This window comes from Enoplosus armatus, chromosome 7, assembly GCF_043641665.1.
Source record: "Enoplosus armatus isolate fEnoArm2 chromosome 7, fEnoArm2.hap1, whole genome shotgun sequence".
NCBI classification, from domain to species: Eukaryota; Metazoa; Chordata; class Actinopteri; order Centrarchiformes; family Enoplosidae; genus Enoplosus; species Enoplosus armatus.
In genome coordinates, this window is record NC_092186.1 from 3,290,223 (window position 1) to 3,305,615 (window position 15,393).

The following is a 15,393-nucleotide window of genomic DNA, read 5'->3' on the forward strand; positions in this document are numbered from 1 at the left end:
TGGGTGCTAAGATCTTTGGTAACCAGTACAAGTGACTAGAGGTACCCCAGGGGGTGCTTCTGCAGTTACCGGGGGATACATGGAAAGACTTTGGATCTGATCTTTAGTATGTTTATTGTCACAGTAGCTGTTGACAGGCTGACTGTACAGGACATAACTCCCATAAACCTGAGTCAGTTGGAGCACTAAGGGCCTTATTTTAATCACACAAGCACAATGACAAGTGTAAAGTGGTAAGTCTTGGTCACAAAGACTGTGTGGGCGTCTTCAAGGTTGGTTCTGAAGGAGAAGCTTTTCATTCAGTACAAAGCAGCTGTGGACAACAGGTACTGGAAGAATACCTCATTTTTAGAAAAATGCTTTCACCACAATAAATGTTATTCTTATTGAGTTGAATTTATCTACTGGCTGGAGAATGTTTTTTGCTGCATATTTGTATTTAGTTAGCTCCACCTCTGCCTTTTTAACATTGTAAAAATCAGACACATCCTGTCTCAAACAGATACAGAAAAACTAGTCCATGCATTTGTTACTTCTAGGCTGGATTATGGCCATTCCTGATTATCAGGCTGCCCCAATAACTCCCTTAAGACTCTCCAGTTGATCCAGAATGCTGCGGCACGTGTACTGACAAGAACCAGGAAAAGAGATCATATTATTAGCTTCTCTGCGCTGGCTCCCTGTAAAATCCAGAAGAGTTTAAAATCCTTCTCCTCACCTACAAAGCTCTTACTGGTCAGACACCATCATATCTTAAAGAGCTTATAGTACCCTATTACCCCACTAGAGTACTGCACTCCCAGAATGCGCAGTTTATGGTGGCTAATGTTAGCCTATATTGCTGTGCAATTGACATCATTGAGTTTTAGCGTTTACCATTATCCTGTAATTGCCTCTTGTTGCCAGGGTGGGCGCTGCATACATAGACTTGCTTCAAAATGTTTAATTTGGATACAACCTGAAGGAAAGTGAGTGCACAGCTGCTGCATGTACTGTAAACAGCCTATGTGACTGTGTATGTGCTGAGTGTGTGTATTTGTGTGTTGCCAAGGAGAGGGGGGTGGAGATAGAGACGTGAAAGATGTGCAGGTCATCTCCAAACAGACACTTCCCTCTATCAGATGTAATTGGCTAAAGAAAGTAATGAATCCACTTTGTTCCTCCCTTCTTGATTGCTCTTGAAAACCCTGGTGTCACGGATCCACAACACATATAAAGCACTGAGAGAGAGAGAACATGCATACACATACACACCCAGGTGGGGGGGGGGGGTGATAGCTGAACAGGCGGCTGCTTTTAAGTGTACAGCTAATTAAAGCATTAAAAATAGCCCAGGTGATAAATGGGGTGTCAGAAAGAGTCTGAAAGATGTGTGTATGACTGTATGAGTGTGTGCATGCATGTGTGTGCACACCAGGTGCTCATGAGGATTGTGTTTGTGTGTGTGATGTGCACTGTAGCTGTATTGAACAATGTTACTGATTAAATTCCTCATTAAAAGAATTGATGGCAAACTGTGTGTTTAATGTGATGGAACTAATTTTACTGCATTACCTTAATTAACTCCAGACCTGGCCACTTCTCAGTGGTGTGTGGTGTGCAGTAATTATGTTTGTGCTTTTTAATTAATATTATACTTTTTCAGTGTATAATTAGAATCAATTAGTAAATTGTTAGATTCAAAAAAAGCTAATTTTAAAATAATGATTTACGTTTTGATTTAAATGATGCATTAAAAAACTAAAAGCCCCCCCCCCACAAAAAAAAAACAAAAAAAACAACTAAGAATTGTTAAAGGCCATATACAGCACATGATATAACATATGGAAGGTGAGGTGAAATACAGAAAACACAACCACATAAAGAAAACGCAACCAAGTACAAACAACGCAGCCAAGCACAGACAACGCAACCAAATGCTGACAACCCAACTGAATTTAGACAACATGACCACATACAGACAGCGCAACCAAATACGGAAAACTCAATACTAAATACTAAAACTAAATACTGAACATGCAAACAATATATACGTCACAACTAAATACAGACAATGCAACCGAGCACTGTCAACACAACATAATGAAGGAAACTCAACCAAATACAGATAACGCAACTAAATACAGACAATGCAACTATATAAAGAAAATGAAACCTTATACAGACAATGCGACTAAATATAGAAAACATATGATGGTTACAGCCACAAGCAACATGATGGTTCAAAGACACACTGACTACGGCTGTTAAGTTCCCAAAAAGCATGGCTAGACATGATTCATTGATGTGTGTGTGTCCCTGCTTTGGGCTATTTCGTTCAGGTAATGGCAATTGGCTAAAAGTAATTTCATGGAATAAATGGCTAATGCCTTAAAGGGGATGCTTGAGATAAAAACCTGCTCCCTAAATTATCTCTCAAAGCTTGGCACACCAGAGGGCAGGAACTGCTACCATCTCATTTGAAACCTTTAGATACACAAAAGACAACACTTAGAGTTATGGGTTAAAGCCTGAGAACAGAGTTTCCTGCATTGTCTCTGTCTTACCTGAAGAACTTCCACAGCAAACTGTGAATCACAGTCTTAATGAATGACCAGTGGCCTTCATTATATGGGGAGACTGGAGATGGGTTTTACTGTAGCTCAAGTGCTTCCATGTATAATCATTAATTTCTTTTCCAAATGACTGTAACATCAAGCCGACTGTCTATTAGGCGAAGTGCATTTATTTCACATATGGCTGATGATAGGTCCCTGGGCGACGCAGTGCTGCCCCCTTTGTCTCTAGATCTGAGTACAGATGATGATTTTCTGTGTGTGCACGAGAATTACAGCTATGTCCTATATGGTAATGACTTGTAATTGGACCGTGCTTCATGTTCATCTGCCTTTACCGTTCTGGAGTTTTGACATCATTATGCAGCCTAATGCTAATATGCTAATATGCTTGCCTGTTCTTGAGGTATTTTTCATTCTATTTCATGCCTGAGTCCATTTCTTTGCAAAGCTGAGCTCAAATTATTTTGTGAAAACTGAGCTGCTGCTGAGGTGTCAGGAGGTGAAGTGTGAAGGCAGACTGTGTGGGTTTTGGATAATGGCTAATCCTCCAGTGACATACAGCTGCTCAGTTTCAGGAAGTGCTGCCCCTTAATCACACACTGCACATCAAACATGGAGTCACAGGCAATAAGTTTACTGATGAGCTTTAAGGCTCCTGCTTCATAAGAGTTAACTTCCAAACACACTTCTATCTGCATCCTCTGCTCCATTCCTTTATCTGAGGGGTGTGAGAGGTTTTGTTCTCACTGATATTGTGTTAGCGAGCACAGCTCATGCCTTTCTCTGCTTGTGTTTCAGTCTTTTGATCAGTGCGAGCCTTGAGTTATGTCTGACATTGCTCGAAATATGAATGAAGCAGCCGCCTGTGATATCGCACTGCAGTGAGGTTCTCAATGTGATGCACACACAGAAGGACAACAGCGTATCAAACTAGAAAATGCAATTTCTGAAGAAATTGAGGTGTGAATGCTGAATGTCGAAAAGCTGACGCTAAACTGGATTGCTGGCTTCACGAAGAAGTAACTGACTGAGTATGGAGAGTTGGAAAAGTGAAAATTGGTCTAAATTCAATGAATAGGATCGAAAAATTGAATAATCTCACATTATATAAAAAATGTAATGTAACATTTTAAGGTTCAAATGGAGTTTCTATCTGAAAGTATGAGTGAAACCTTGAAGATTTTGAGATTTTGAACATTTCTTCATTCAAAACCTTGAATATTTTGGAAAGTATGAAAGTTATGAATGAGAAAACTAGCAGTGCACAGGTCCTAATCGAAATGAATATGTTGATGCTTGAATGAAGTTTCTACAGGAGGAGAACATTTAGAAGAACATTTCAGCATTCACACCAATGAAAAGAAAAGAAGGGCCTTCAGCTGCACTGTGATGGATTATGTTGTGATGGATGCTGACTGGCCTCATGCATTGGGAAACTTTGTGCCACAGTGGTCAGGACATTTGGGAATCATGACCACCCCATTCAAAGATATTCCAAATGGCAAAATACTAGGAATTAATCAAATCTGCCATTTGGATTACCTTGGAATGGGGTGGTCATGATTCCCATATGTCCTGCCTGTTGTGGCAAAAAAGGATTTAATTTATCAGAATGGGACTTGGCGTTCAGATGCTTGCTGGAACCTAAGGGTGTAAAAGAGTGCAACACAAACCTATTCCAATGAATGTCTATCTGGGGATCCGTGATTTGAAAATGTTTGAGAACTCCCGCCGTATGTACTTGACCACAATATCAATAATTATGAGATAGATCTGTGCTTGGACCAATTCTATTCAGCTTATATACGCTTCCTGTCTGCAATATTATTAGGAAACACTCCATAAACTTTCATTGTTATACAGATGATAGGTAGGTAGACTCAACAAGCTGGTGAGGAAGGCCAGCTCTGTTGTTGGTCTGAACATGGATTGTCAGGAGGCAGTGGTGGAGAGGAGGATGAGGAACAAAATTATTTTCATTCTGGAGTTCACCTCCCCTGCATGATGTCCTTCAGCCGAAGGCTCATCCCCCCAGGTGCAAGACAGAACGGCACCTGTCCTGTTCTTTGACTTGATGCTATTCTGTAACATGCTGCTGTAACACCCACATTTCCTCCATGGGGGATAAATAAAGTTTTATCTTATCTTATCATAACATTTTGCAGTTACCCAGTTTCCTTCCCTCTGGACATGAATGCATTCATATTTCAGCTAATGTCTGGAAGGATGTGTGTCAGCCTACATCTTTTAGAACCACAATATAGGACAAGTAAAAAGGAGGAAATGCACTGAGGGATTCATAAAGCACCTTGCACAAGCTCTGTTACTGGCTGTCTCAATTAAAATTAAATCAGCATAAAATCTTTTCCACTATCGCCCCCAAACCAGTTTTATTAATTTTTCTAACCACTGCTAGCCCTGCTGCTCTTAGTTTAAACTCATCTCTTTGCATGTGGTTAACTCTGTGACCTTTGTGGTGCGTGCTCAGAATCAAAACTCTGAGCACAAACAGACTGAGCTGCAGACGCGCCAACAATCATTTGAAAGAACGATAAGTAATCCAGCTTTGTGAATCCAGTTATGCTTACTCCGATTACAACCTTAATGCGAGTTAGATAGCCAGGTGTTTACATGAGTTGCAATAATCACAGTATTGCCTTACTGTGGTTGTAATCAAATTATTAAAGTGCACACTGTCTGACTCTGTCTGATAAGCCTGGAGCCGCCGGGGGCTGGGGAGTGTGGGGAGCAGGCTTCGGATTTACGAACAAATCACACTGCATGACATACGGTTATGGTAGCATACTGCTGAGGCCAGCAGTTACACACACACACACACACACACACACACACACACACAGTGAAGGGAGTACAGAAGAATTAGTCAGATACATTGGGTTGATATTGTCCTTTGATCAAAATAGAACCTGGTCCCATCTGATATAATACACATGGGTTTGAAGGAATGCAGTCTACTGTAATGCCTATGGTTTGTTACAACTTGTGTTTTTCTGTTGGTTATAACGTTGTACTCACCAAGTGAATTGCTATAAGATGTGGGAACTCTGAAACATCTCTAAAAAGACGTCCAACAGATCAGAAACGCGAGCAGTCAGCCGATTGTTTGATCGTTGTAAATAAACCTCAAGGTCAGGCAAACAAAGAAAAACAGCAGAAGAACAATAAATTATTATTACCTAAATAATCCGTTTACAGACCAACTTCCTGGTTCAACTTTGACCTACCATACTTGTAGTACAGCCTGTGTGATCATCTCACTGCCCATGTTTCTTTCTGTTTTGGACCTATTCCTTGCATTGTCCCTGTAGTCAGAGATCACAGATATTACTTTGGTTAAGTTGTAATAAACCATATTAAGAGAATACTGTTAAAATATGCAGATGTCATTTCTAACTCACAGCACATCACTGCATCAGATCTTAACTTGTACTCCAGCACAGGGTGTATGTAAAATGCACTCTGATCTATTACATGCCCTGTTGTTCTCAGTAAACCAGGCTGTTGTTGTTCTCTTGTTAAAGGAAACTAGCGAGCCGAGCTGAACAGAGAATCATGACACCAAACCATCTGGGAAATAACATGGGGAAGCATTTTAGATTTGACACCATAGATGGAAAAATCTTAGATAAGAAAAGGCTGGTCTTTTAGAAATGCAACCTCTGTACTGAAGTTGATGTAAAGCACTTTGTAACCTGCTGTATAAATAAAGTTTACTTACTACTTACTTAATTACAAACAAGCTTGTCATGTGATGTGACCTACCAACCCTTCCCCTCACCTGATGATTGACCAAGCTGAATGAGATATTGGTCTGGGTTTGTGGCAAAGAAGGGGATGTGCAGTGCTGGAACCTGTAAACTTCAGGTAAGGAATCTGAAGGGCTCTGACAACATCTAGTGGCCGAAATGTGAACTACACAGAATGAAAATGTGGCGTATGGCAGAAATATGAGATAAGTCAGATGCCAATTACAGACCTAGGAGGGTGAAAGACCTTATAACTTTTGCAAAGTGGCAAAATGCAGCGTATCCTCCAGCATCGTGCAGCAGAATCAGGGGCCTCAGAGCAAGGACATCAAACTTCAGAGGGAACAAAGGAGTGGAGAACACTTGAGAACAGACATCTCAGAACCACATCTGTTTCTGGAGCCACATCTCAGTTGCAGTCTGGTGATTTTTTTCCACAAGATCAAACTAAATACTTGGATCAATAACACAATAATGCTTAAATGTAAATTAACTTAACTACTTTAAAGAAAGATGTTTTTAAATAAACATAGCATAAAACAAATGTGTTTAAAGCAGGAACGTCAGTAAATCAGTCTGAATTGATCTCTAAATGAAGTGAGTGATTCTTCCAGTATCTGTTTCCCAGAAGTTTCTCCTTCAGTTCATTAAATTTATCAAAATATGTTGATAAATCTGCAGCCACATCAGTGTTTGGAGACACCCGCACAGTTTATGCACCGATGACCTGCCACTTTATGTTTGTCTTTGAGCTTGCGTGATTAAAATTGGACCCACAGTCTTCATCAAAGTCAAAATGGACAAAGATTGTATTGAATACCCTGAATCTGTTCTTTAGGTTTTTAATGACAATGTAAATGTGAGCCTCTTGTATGATGAGGAACAGAGACTCAGTTGTAGAAGAATTCTGACAAACAAATCCTACTGTGAAAAGTTGTGAAAGTCACAGCGACTTTGACACAACAAGGAGAGAATGCTAAGCTTGATGGTACTAGCTTAAACAGCTTAAACAGGACTGATACTATGCTTATTAGAGGAACAAATGACCTCTGAAGGACTGCAGATTCAGGTTCACATGGTGGGAAGGGGAGCTTTTTGTGACACCGACCAGCCAAAAAAACTCAGAAAGTAAAATCTGTCGCTTCTCCTCTTTTGAATTGGTTCTGAAAATGTATTCTTATCGATAGGCTTTTTGAAAACCTTATTTAATTTGAGTGAAAGCCATCCCATTGCCTGTGGTCAGGGAGGCTAATTCTACAGATGGATCTAAACTTCAAAGAATGACATTTCCTGTGTTGGCTGTGACATTTGTGATAACATTTGATCCTCAGAGGTTGGCATTGACCTAATTCAGTCTGATATGCAGGACCTCAGGCGTCGCATCATGTTGATCAGTGCTGAGGGTTGTCAGCTTAATGTGGTGGCACCTGGAAGGCCTCCAGGGATTTCTGGCACAACTTCACCTACTTGTGGGTGCAAGGACAAGGCAAATAGTTTTATAGTAAGAGCCTGCAGTTGGTAGTTGGTAATGGATTTTATTGTTGAGGCACAGAAACTAGATCGCACTGATGATGGATCTCCTGTAGACAGTGTCCCAGCATCCAGTTGAATATTTAGTGCAGGAGGACTTATAATGAGGCCATACCAAGCACATCCAGGGTCTGCTCTCCACCTCAAGTGTAATCAAGGACTTCTCAAGCACTGCAAAGGATGTTGAGGACGCAGTATACATGTTGAGTAGATGTATGAATTAAGATACAAACCAACATTGTGTATAGTACAGTACAGGTGTCTGAAACAATGCACATCTCGTAATCTGAGTAATTGAATGTTTGTGTTTATTACTGTATTCCAATATTCCTAATCGCGTGGTAGTGATAAATATACTGATAAATATACTGAAATATACTGGTTTTCAAAAATGTTTTCACCCCACCTGGGGGCGCCACAGGGAGGTAGCACGGTGGGTATGTAGATTATTTGCTGTTTATGTAGTTTCAGAAGGTGAGTGAGCAAAGAAACCTGCTGTCTTTATAAGAAGTCCTTCCAGTTCAGGGGCCACTGCTATGGCACTGACATAAAACATGAGATGCAACATGTCACAATGACTTGCCATTACAGGATGGAAAGATATGGCAGCCATCTTACCAGGGTCCAGTTTTAAACTTGCTGTAATTGGAACCTATGGTGAAAGAGGCTCATATTGTCTTTATAATCCTCAGTATTTTTCTACCAAAACACCAAAAGTGTTTTTTAATGAGTAAGTAGTGAGGAATATGCTGATTTCTAGCAGCTTTAGCATGTGTATAGTGCGTGGGGGGAGCAGAAGAATCTCAATTTGGTTAGCTCTGCAGATGTAAGTCAATTATATAGCGGCCACAGTGAGTTTCATGCTGGTCCACTATTTGGACCAAGGGGCGTGCTTTGGGGGCATGTTTCATAAAATGGTCCAGCCATTTCATGAGTAGCTCAGTGGTCATATGGTAAATGGTCTTCACTTATAGTGCTTTTCAAGCTTAAGGGTTCCCAAAGCGCTTTACAGATCAGGTCTCATCTACCCATTCACACACTGATGGCGACGTCTCCATCAGGAGAAAGTTAGGGTTCAGTGTCTTGCTCAAGGACACTTCAACAGTGCCGTCTGAACCTTTGGTGTAAAATGCTGCCTTGTCACTGTCACTTTTTACCCAGCCAATCACAGTGGAGGAGGGGCAGGACAAAGACCACAATGATATTATGAGACAATGTCTGATATAATGTCAAATCAGATATTATATTCAAGGTCCCTGATATCAGGACTTCACTGCCCCCTTCTGGTCGCCGGTACAACAACATGAGAGCAGGACTTGAGACCATCCTACTTCCTCCATGTGTGCTCCTTCATACAGTTGTGGTGTTTGGAGTTCAAACATGCTCGGTTGTGATAAGTATAAGAGAGCTGGTAGGGCGTGTACAGAAACGTGTTTTTGCTATGTTGTCGGAGGTACTTTTATTTGTTGTTTCCACTGAAGAGGAATAATTGTCTGCAGTTGATGCCATTCCTCTCTGCTTCACTTCCTTCTTTGAAATAAGTGTTGTGTCTCATAGAAGCAGAGACACTGTCTGAACTACCCTCTCAGTTTTTTCCCCTCTTCAGTAGAAAGTAATTCCAGGGAACTGCTGAGAGTGACATATGTGGAGTAATAAGACAATATCCCAATATCAGACAAGTAATTGTTTCAGCATTGTAATATTTTCTGAAAATGTAATGTCTGAAAACAAGAGTAAAACAATGAAAAGCATCAGATAGGTCATTTTCATCTTCTCTTTAAAGTCACAGTCAGTTTTCTGGTTAATAGAAGATATACAATTTATTACCAAGCTGGCCGAAGATCATCACTACTGCCATGTCACTCTACCTTATTGTTATAACTTATTTTTGTTCTCCATATCTCGTTCCATACCTCTGATATAAGACATCTAAGATATCACTTTCTATTTTCTGCCTTTAGTAATCCATAGATTGTGATTTGGAAAAAGGTACAATTTCACCTACAACATACATACAACAAATCAATGGAAAAAACTGTAACAGTTGTTCAAGTCAGAGCATGTGTTATAAAATCCATGCCAGGTTGTGCAGTCACAGCCAATCTGCAAAGTGATATCAGACACGTACAGACAGGCTGTTGTGGGCTTAAGAAATATGTTGTTGCGGTAATATGCTACCACTTTTACGACTTTTGAAGCACAAATGGAATCGGCAGAAGTAAAAAGCTACCGTTAGATATATAGACAGATAGATATAGAGTATAAACAAAACAAGGCTGTAAAAGCCGACTAGGTGAGTAGATGACTTTCCGTGTTCGTCATGAAGACGTTAATGTCCGGGGCAACCTCTGTAGTCTCATTTAGCCACTTCTAAGCCACCGCCTTTTCTAAGACATGTAAAAGCTTCAAAATTCATGAGTGGGGGATCTACTGAGGTATTTCATGCCATAGAACAAAACATGAAAACCTCTTAAGCTTGTGTTAACCACAGACCTTATCTGACCAAAAACACATTCAAAAAACCCATTGACTTCAGGGCGAGGGAACCGGAAGTGTAACAACGCTAATTAATTTCCAGGTTTTAGGACTCATTCCTGCAGCACTCTTTTACTACTGATATTATTTGCATGGCCTTCTTGAAAACCAAACTAGAATTGGTATGTAGTGTGGATTTGGGACACAGTTGTAAATATGACAATAAGGATATATATCACTTGTGTCAAAGAACTGACTGTTTACAGTGAATTGTTATACAGTTAGATTTGGCAGAAAAGGCTCTTCTGTCTAAGGACGCTCTAAAAGAATCTGGGCAGCAACATACAGGAACAATAAAGGAATAGTCTGACACTTTGGGAAATAAGATTACGCACTTTCTTGCTGAGAGTTAAATGAGAACATCAATACCATTCCCATTTGGCAGTACAAGATATTGATCTTCTCATTTAACTCTCAGCAAGAAAGCGAATAAGCCTTTTTTCCAAAATGTTGAACAATTCCTTTAAATCTTGGGCTGCAATCTCCAGCAGTTGCCCTGGACTTACGTGGACACGCACATCTCATTGTCATATATATTAATTTAATTTAGTTTGAATGAACATAGTCCCAATACAGAGCATGAAAGGGATGTGCTGCACGGACTAAATCTTGTCATCATGTGTGAAATGAAAAGTTCAGCAGATGTAAACATGCTGTGTTTCACAGCTTTGTTTCTACTGTAAGAACTGCACTAAAATATCTATAATCTTATGAAGCTAAGACACAGCTTATAGAGCGTGGAGACCTGAGAGTCACAGGCTCAACTCAGTGCACCCATAATGAGGTGTTTGTCTGTAACTTCAGCCATGGGGCTTACTCGGATGTTAAACGACTTATTTTAGAATGTGTGGAGGATGTAGGGGAAGTGGAGCAACATGATGCGTACTGGTTGAACCAGGTGGAGAGACAATAGACAGATAAAGAGCTTGAGCTGTTGCTGCTGTCTGTCCTGTTAAAAGAGGAAAGAAGAGGGGCAGTGCTCTGAACTGCTGAGACTTACTGTGCGTTGCCAACTTCTACACTCAAGCAGTGTTGCTGTGAGTCCTGGCTGCATTGCAACATTCCTACAGATGTTGTTGGAGTTGTTATAGTTTAAAATCTAACCACTGACTTCGTGCCTGACATCTGGTATCTAGTGGAACAAAACATTCCTGACGTCTGTGTTGCAGTCTCATCAAATTGTCACAAATGAAAGGCAACGCCCAGTGACCAGACACAGTTGAAACTTTCCCACACACGACATGAAGCTGACTGTACACCATCAGCCTGTGGCACAGAGAAGCTAAGAGAAGACAAGCTGCCCCGACAGGTTGTTTACACAAGGTGATGATACCCGTAGAACAACATGTTCAACACCGAGCTCCCCGTGGCTTCAACTCTCTCAACCTTTTTTGACCCATATGTTTCTTTACACATTAAGAAAAGGTTGTTTCCTCGATGTGAGGAAATCCAGCCTTAAATGTCTTCAACTAACTACTTTCTGCTCTAATTCACACTTCCCTCAGTAATCTGTGATGCCGCTGAAACGAAAAGTTTTCTGTGGACAGTGCGGTCTTTGTACGAGTGACTGACCTGAGCTCTCATGTTACAGTGCTACAGGTTTCCCATTACTAAAGGCTCATGTTTCAGTCAGGTGAAATCCAGAGAGAGGGAGGGACGGAGGCTGGGCAGAGAGAAAGTAGAAGAAGGACTGTGGGGGAAACTGCCTGGTAACAGACCAAGGCCACGACGACCAGGAAAAGCAGACAACTATAATGAGGAGCCCCCCTTCTTCTGTTCTGGACCATCAGCCGTCCTGGGACCTCTCTCTCTCTTGGCTCTGGGTCCTCATCCAGTCGCTGATCTGGATCTTCATCCCCCAAGGGTTTCAGCCTCTTCCTCTCTCCTAGTTTGCACGTTATCATGGCTCCAGATAGTCGCGTCCTGTTGCACCGCCAAAGGTGTCGAAGTATGTATTAATATCTGGGGCACACATATTTTTATCTCCCAGTCAGTTTGGATTCTCCTCTCTCCTCTCAGCTAATTTTCACATCTTGCCTATGGCACCACCTGGGCTGGAGCCGGCGCTGGACACAAGGACATGAGGCCCATGCTTTTTTAAGTTAAAGACAGGCCTTCATGCATCTCACTACTTTGGGGAGATGATAGTTTCAAACCTGATGGAAATTCAAACACTAAATAAATAAAAGACAAAGTGATATAAAAACCTGTATCATGAGAGAGTTCTACTGCCCTTTCATAATCTATAATTCCCTAAATTAGATCCTTTTTTGTCTTCCATTGAACAGTTTACAGTTTACTAAATCCCCTTCCTGACAGAGGTCAATTGTCAATATCATCATTAGCGGGTTCTAAAGAAGACTGTCTGTCTGATCTACCTGCACAGGAGAATGATTCCAGATAGAAATCTCCACAGAGGAGCAGGAAGAGACATGTCTTCCAGCCCAGACCCAAGCTATTAATACCCAACCCTGTTTCCAAGAAACTATGTTTATGTATTATTATTAATTTCTTTTAAAGGTTCTATGTGGAGTTTTCAGAAAGTCCTCTTTGGAAACTGTGACAAAATAGATGGATACTCCAGATATACAGTATATTCCACCTGTTAAAATACACAATTGTATTCCTAATACATCTGATATCTGTGTTGAATATCATTAGGAAATGGCACAAGTTTTTATAATATATGTTGGAGTGTCAGAAGCTGCAAAAAAATTCATTCTCACATTCAAGAAGAATTATTATTTAGTGCCAGAGACAGAACAGCTATACAAGGCATGTAACAAATATTCAAATATTCCAATAAATACTTAAAAATGTACTTATATCTGCTTATAACTACACTGTAGGGTTATGATGTCTAATGGATTCTACATGTTTTATGAGGAACCCCATGGCTGACAACATTAGCATGAAATGCGTCACTCACGTAAACATTACTGGAAATGTTTGAGCTGCTGTCTGTTTTGTGTGTGTGTGGTTGTGTGTGTGTGGTTGTGTGTGTGTGACTGCTCATGCTTTTCAGTGGGTTGGCAGCAGACAGTTTCCGGTAGAACCGGTTTTCACCCTGAGAGCACTGAATAGAATCACTCCACACCTGCAGTCGGCAGGGTTAGTCACATTAAAGAGGTCAAACGGAGCTGTTCATTTGTTGGTTGATGGTTACTGCAGTGTTATTCAACCACCTGAACAATTCCAATATATTTGATCATACATTTATTTTGGGGTATTTGGACTATGTTCAAATTGGTGAAAATATTCACCACCTTCTGTTTAGCTGTATTGAATCTCAGGAGGAAATATATATCAAGATACACAACATTTCTTAATGATTCTTTATTCTTTGGTTATTGTTTTATGATGTAATAAACTTTGTTTCCATCATTTTTGGTCATTTCTGTCTTTTAGCTTTTCACATAGCTCCACTGCTACCACTTTCTAACTAGGCATGGTTATTAAGGGTTCATAAGTTGTAACTAAAGGCTTTATTTGTGGTTATGAAAGGATTTACTATTGTTTTATTGGTCAGTTAAAAGTCATTAATAAGAACAAAGATCTGCTACTGCTCTGTTGCTTACAGCTCTGGTGAGGATCAGTTGATCACAACAGTTTTGTTTCTTTTTCATCTGTGTGCACTTTTTCCTCTTTTCCATCTTTTTGTCAGTATGTCAATGTTCAAAAGGAACTTTGGCATCATTTAAGCTCTTTTTGGTGGCTCTCTTTTTATAGTTGTAGGCTTCTTACAATGTTTTGAGAGAAAAGTTTGAAAAGTAAAACAGAGAGTCTGTGGCTCAATCACTCAATGATCTGAAGCAGCACTTTTACCACATTTTATCTTACATGAACCAAATTTCCAAAGGCACAAACACTGTTAACAGACTCTGAGTGACATCACAAACATTTTCATTTTCTGGCTCTATGACTCACAGACACACCTGCATTCAACCGAAAAAGCACCACACCCTACCTGTCTGTTTATGCCAACTAGTGTAGAAAAGCCCGCTGGCACACACATAAACATTCGTCCTTTGAATCATTTGTTTTGTTGCCAAAACCCAAGATGAAAGAAAAACGTCTTATAATTCAACAGTTCCACAGAATTTCTTTCTCCCTCAGTTCCCACTGACCCTGTATTATCTAACAGCTTCAATCCAAATATTACTAATCTAATCCATCTGAATCTAAACCAAAAACCTGACATATGATCTGAAACGGAAAATTATAGAAAACCCTTATATAAACAGATGAATTCATTGAAATGAAATGATCTCGAAGCCTTTTGTTCAGGTCGTCTCTTTTGATTTAAATGGGAGCAAATCAGAAAAGAAGTTACTGAATTAAAAACAGCCCACTTGAACTAACATCGATGACCCAACAACAGAAGCTTTGACAAATCTAGTTCCAAATATGCTGCGTAAGCTCAATACCTGCATAGTTGATGTGGTAACCAATCAGACAACAAACACAAGGTGTGTCTGTTAGTGCTGATGATATCTGATGATATCAGAAAGATAGATAGAAAGCTAGTACATTGACTTAAGATTACTTTGTCAAACAGTAATAATGGCTGCATGAGTTCAAGGACCCCGAAATAGACCTTCTTTTTCCAGAAGATACTTGGACGTATAGTAGGAAAAGCACTTATTATTAATAACATTAATGATGGTTCTGTTCTATTAAACTGTCCCAGTAAGTCTTGACAGACCAGAACAGCCACTGCTGACTCAACAGGGACCACCAGACGCATCCCAGTGGGACTCCCTTATGTGGCTGGACTGTCAGAACATCTAACCTGACTTCAAGTCAGAAGCAGTCAGGCCTTACTACAAACATTTCAACACCTTAAGATCCCTGCTGGTACACCCTAAAGACAGGACCAAAACCACTCCCAGCTTCCACTGGAGAGGTCAAAGGTCATGGAGCAGGAGTCGTGGGCTGTTATCATGTGATCACATTTCTGTACTATACTGTAATGACAGCCAGCTCTGTTGATGAAGACCATG